Below are 6,195 nucleotides of genomic sequence, written 5' to 3' on the forward strand. Positions count from 1 at the left end.
TTTGATCGATCCGACTACTATACACATGATTAGCTTACAACAGAAGTCATAGAAACAAATTAAAAGACGGAAATGTTTACCCTTCTTACAACTTAAATCCAATTATTCAAACAACAAAAATATGCACGTTAATTCTATTTTCTTTTATCCGTTCAACTTAATTTGAGCAGGAAATTTGAAAGAATAGAGATACATTTCTTCGCATGCAAACCACACTGACTAGAAACACACGTTTAATGAAATCGCATGTTTTAACGATTTATTTTATAAATAGCAATAACTTCACAATCGCTGTCCAAAACAAAGTCTAGTTGGAACTGCAAGACTTGATTTTTTTTTGCGTTGTAAGAAACGTTTTATAAAGAAACTTAAACAGCGCAAGGGGACAAAGACACAACAGTCGTTGTCACGTCCGTTTATATGATGGTGCAAATAAAGTGTATGGAATGCTTTGTCGATTTCTTCATTAACGATCACTTGAGCTAATTTAGGATATATATAGATTTCAAGCCCGATTACTTTTTATTCGCCCAAGATATTGCACTTTCTGAATGCCCTATATCAGGGTATGCCACCAAGAATTTTCGCTAGATTGTGTTTCTTTGATATAACAACTCGTTTAATAAATTGCTAATATTCAAACTCTATATATTTCCAATTTATTGCTCCTTGATGCTTTAAAATGAGCATATTTCCCATAAATGGACACATTTTGATTCATTTCATTGCATTTGTTTGTATTAATTTTACTGTTTGTATAGACTCGCGCTACGATGTACCAGTCTAGAATAGGGGAATATTCAAACTCTATATATTTCCAATTTATTGCTCCTTGATGCTTTAAAATGAGCATATTTCCCATAAATGGACACATTTTGATTCATTTCATTGCATGTGTTTGTATTAATTTTACTGTTTGTATAGACTCGCGCTACGATGTACCAGTCTAGAATAGGGGAATAATATTACTACAGTTCATACTCGCTACATAAGTTATTGTAACCATACGTTTTTCTTTTTATTTGTAAGCGTTAGCTCACAAATAATGCAGCCCGAATTTTGCAAATCAGTATGCCTGAGCTACGCTAGGAACCGTAACCCGTGACTGCCTGTGTGGATAACTCCAGTAAAATTTAGCAGACGACAGAATGCTTAAAGCGTCTGCAATAACCACCGCATCTGCCTGTTCTGGTAGAGTAAATAGTGTGTATTTAATAGCTTGTAAGACAACGTTGGCCAGTCTAGTGTTTATCATTAAAATCTGTACATATTGGCTGCTTTCAGGAAAAATGGGGCTTAATGCATGTCGAATAAGATTAGCATGTATCAATTATTTGAAGGAAAAAACACACACACATCTCGACCTGTGTTTTAATTAATTAAGACACACTCTTAATAAATTTGAATGGGTTGTGGTCATTTCAAACTTGCGATATAAAAAGCTTTGACATAATTTTGAAAACTGAGTTGCGTCTAAGATTATACAACAGCGAACAAATTCAGTGCCTTCAGCGCTTTGATATTTAAGACAAACGGCCAAATGGCAAATATTGGTAGGATTCTTGTTAATTGTCCATTACTAGACATATCTAAATGCAGCAAATATATGCACGCCGAAGAGGGTTGTGTAAGTATGCTCAACCAAACAATTTAAAAAAATAAATAAATAGTGATATTCACTTCATAAAATGATTTTCTTACAAAGCATTCTTCGAAATCTTTTTATACAACGATAGAATGGTCTTAGCTATTCTAACTATATTGGCTATAACGATTTTTCACACAGAAAAATTGAGCACGCACGTCAAATCATTCCATGAATTATAAATTTCACCAAAATTTAAGGCTCACACTTACTGCTCGTTATCCTGTTGTAAATCTTGACGCTGCGGATGAGGAATATGTTCTGGAGATTCACCCACCATGATGAGGCGTTGAGAGACACAGTGTGTGTGCAGGAAGAGTCTCTATCCAAATCCCCTGATGTGTTCCCGTCAACGGCACGGTCCGCCGTATATATACCGTGCGTGTCTGTCTGGTTGGCAGGTTTACCAAGGGCAACATTAACAGCGTCTGTTTAAGAAATATAGTTGGGTGAACGTAAATGTCGGCGTCGCTACATAGACATTCAAATATCGATAAAATCATACCGGTGAGTCCTCCTTAAAAAAGAAAACGGTGAAAAAAATGCACCAAACTCTGCTCACTAAGTGCTTGAAGTGATTATTTGAGATCACACGTTGTTCATTATCCGTCGTCGGTCCGCGCCCGTGTGGGTGCGCGCGTCTGTCGTCGGTCTGTTCGTTACACGACTATTCTGTCGAAATCTTTAATTTGATAATACAGAAAGTTGTAAACAAGTGAACGCTTTAAAAAATCTTCTCGTACTTGAAATTTACATTCTAATGTGGGCATTTACAATGACTGTTTAATGTTCGACCCCGTGGTCAAAATTGACCAACGGGAGGGGGTGGGGCACAAACTTTATTTAAAGTTCAATAGCAACAATGCTTGACAAGAGCACCGCCTAGCGGGTGCAGACCGCTTATCTATTTTTCTTTTTAAAGGTGAAGGGACCTATCTCAATACTTCAATCAAAAAGGAGGGAGGGGTGGGGGTGGAGAGGGGTGTATAGTGGCGGGGTGTGGTCATTAGTTGCATTATCTTCCAAAAATAATTTTTAAAAATGGAAAAAAAATCTTTCTCATTTTTTTTAGGGGGGGGGGGGGGGATTCTTGGGTAGGATTGTTGGACGGTCTTTCAAAAATAAAATAATAAAAATAAATATATGTGTTTTTAACCATGTTTTTAAAAAATGGGGGAGGGTCGGAGGGGGTCAGGGGGGGTGAGAGGGGGTTATAGTGTGAGGGTGTGGTCATTTATTAGATGATCTTTCAAAAATAAGAAAAAAATGGGGAAAAAATATATAAAAAATGGGGGGGGGGGAAATTCTGGGGTGGGGCGTGGGGATGGTTTGGGTGGAGTCTATTGTGGTATGTCATGTAAGTGTTGTTTTGTCAAAGTATGATTCAAATCTGATCATAAATAAAGAAGTTATAGCAATTTAAGCCAAATTTAATAATTTGACATTGCGTCAAGGTCATTCAAAGGTCAAGGTCAAATTCAAAGTATTTGAAGTTTGAAAGCAATAGCCTTGATACATAAGAAGTAAATGTCCTGTATAATCTCCTTATGATAGTAAGCGAGTGTTCCAAGTCTTAAAGCAATAGGTATGATACTTTAGAAGTTAAGTGGACCAAAACACAAAACTTAACCAAATGTTCAATTTTCTAAGTATAAAAAGGGCACATCATTCTGTCAAAATGCCAGCCAGAGTTACATAACTTTGCTTGCCCAGTCCCTTATGATAGTTAGTAAGTGTACCAAGTTTGAATGCAAAAGCTTTGATACTTTATGAGAAAAGTGGACCTAAACACAAATCTTAACCGGACGCCAACGCAGACACAGACGCCGACGATCAGTTGATGATAATAGCTTTTTTTTCAAAAAATAGATGAGCTAAAATGATTGGTTATAAGAACCCGCAGAAAACACATGGTTTGCAGTAGATTTTAACTTCTGACATAAATTAAGTAAAGTGTGCTCCTGTTTTCAAAAGTATTTAAACGATCTAGTGTCAAAATGGTTTTACAAATTATATAACCCATGTATTACGAACAAATTTAATTTGAAACAGCAAGGCGCCGATATTTCTTAATTCCTTCAATATAAACGTTTTCCTCCAAAAGAAATTGTCACATTTGGGACAAAACAAATAGTCATGTCATAAATTGATTTTTTTTCACACAATTTGTATTCTAATTATATCTCTGTGTATGTGTGAATACATTTACTTTGATATTAAATCTGAACCCGCATGGGACCCATTAAGATAGCACAGTCCTTTGGTACTGCTCACTTATTGTTTCGATTTATATAAGTGTGTCAAACACACACATTACAATAATTGCTAAAATGTACCACAATTGTATTTGTTAATTTAAGATAAGTATATAAAAATAAAAAAATCGATACAATAATATCATGAATTGATAGTCTTTCATTGACCAAAGCCAATGTTTAATATTGTTCGCATAATTATAATTCTTTCTCAGAATAATATAATTTTTATTACTTAAATTACCGTAAATACTCTAAGATTTCGGACACTTAAAAATATATGTTTGTGTTCGACGATTTAGATATAAAAATGACTCGTAAGGTAAAGGTCGAATAATTTATAGACACTATGAATATAAACCTTATTTACCATCTTATTTACGTTTATATGTGTGATGTTGTGTTACAGATACTCAAACTTTGACCACAGAGAAAAAAGATAAGCATCACTATACTGTAGTATGAACCTTTAATTATTCAAATTCAGGTTAACATATACTTTCAGTGTGATAAGTATAATTACCTTGTATTATTAACTGTCTTAACATCTTCATATGTAGCGCAGTATAACTGGGGCCTATTTGACACACTACATATTTTGAGCTAGGGCATTTTGCCTTTGATAACTAAATTGGTATAACTAAACAGGTGTTTACTAACAGAACAATTATTTTCACGAGAATTGCAATGATCAAAATTGGCACTAAATGATACAAACAGAAGCTTTGAATACGTAAAGCAGATTAATTGGCTTCCTCACAAAGATCATTGTATGTTTTTCAAAGTTAAGTAAGTCCTCCGTGCCTGAGGATGCATTTTTTGTGGACCCGAAGTGTTTACCAGCACTTCTAACAAATTAATTTACTAGACGCACATACGTTGCGAGAAATATTAAAGTGAGATTGTACGATTTTGTCAAATATTTAAGAATTTATATAAAATGTGTAAAAAAAAAACTTATGCATATATTTCAATAAACATTAGAATAAAAGTTAAGGAGAACATGTGTCGAAAAATGCGAAATAAGCCAGATATTTAATTCTGAAATAGAAAATGTCTGTACAGTCGAATTCGCCAGCATGTATATCATGCATGTACGATGTGAATCTAAATTTAGTTTACCGGATCATTTTAATTTCCTGCAACGATACCTATTCATACGACACACGAACACTAACTCCGATCCTAATATAAAGACGAATGCTTCGGTTACTGTAGGAAAATATGTACGAAATATCTTCGTCACAATCGGCTCGGGTCGCTAATTTGTCTTTGCTGCATTTTATGACATTCGTCTTCAATGTATAATTTTTCTTGCCTATTTTGTGTAATTGTAACATATTTTTATCAATATAATACAATTTAACACACATAAAAATCGTACAATCTCACTTTAACAAAGCTGCGATTTCAAGCTTTTAAGTTGTTACTGAAATATTTTCAATTTTGGCGTGGTCTTGCTTTGTGGAGGGAAGCCGGAGTATCCGAAGGAAAATCCACCTGTCCGGTATGGTAGCCACCCATCCAACTCACATGCTGCTGGGAACGGGGATTGAAACAGGGTCGCAAAGGTGAGAAGCTGTTGTACCAACCAATGCTTTTACCTAATAACTCGTACACAGATGATTTAAACTGCCTAACTACTTTAAGCAATCGGGTGAAACCATGACGTATATTTATGAAAGATCCAAATTTACCCAAAGTAAACGAAAACAAAGGAAATACAACAGTCCACTGACTTTCTGTATTCATCTGCCAGGTTTATTACTGTCATCCGGTTGTAGAAAAACATGTGTCACGGAATTAAAGAATAAGATGAATTCTGAAAGAATGAAACTCTCAGTAAATGTAGCTGTTAAAAATTAGAAAAAAATCAGAGTCACAATAAAATATTTTGGCTGAAAAATAGGGTGTCCAAAATTGTAGTGTCTGCAAATTTAGAGTAATTACGGTAAAAAGGGAACCAGCCTGTGAGGTTAATAACGTTTATTTTGGCTATTCTTAGTTGTACATTCAGTAATAAATAGCAAACACAATTATTTTTTATTATTAAATATTCTAAACTTGATAAACTGGATACCATTGAAATCTCAATTAAAGATAACGAACTGTACGGCATAGACCAAAGAAAGACTGACGTTGACAAAAAAACAACTAAGAATGCTCTTGAAAGTACTGCTCAGTCTTTCAGTGACAAGTAAGAAACTGTGAAGAACAAAAGATGTGTTTGTCAGAAACACAATGCCCCCTACTGCACCGCTTTGATTTATTAATTGTTTTTGTATCATTTGGCAG

Source organism: Dreissena polymorpha, chromosome 4, assembly GCF_020536995.1.
Source record: "Dreissena polymorpha isolate Duluth1 chromosome 4, UMN_Dpol_1.0, whole genome shotgun sequence".
Classification (NCBI taxonomy): Eukaryota; Metazoa; Mollusca; class Bivalvia; order Myida; family Dreissenidae; genus Dreissena; species Dreissena polymorpha.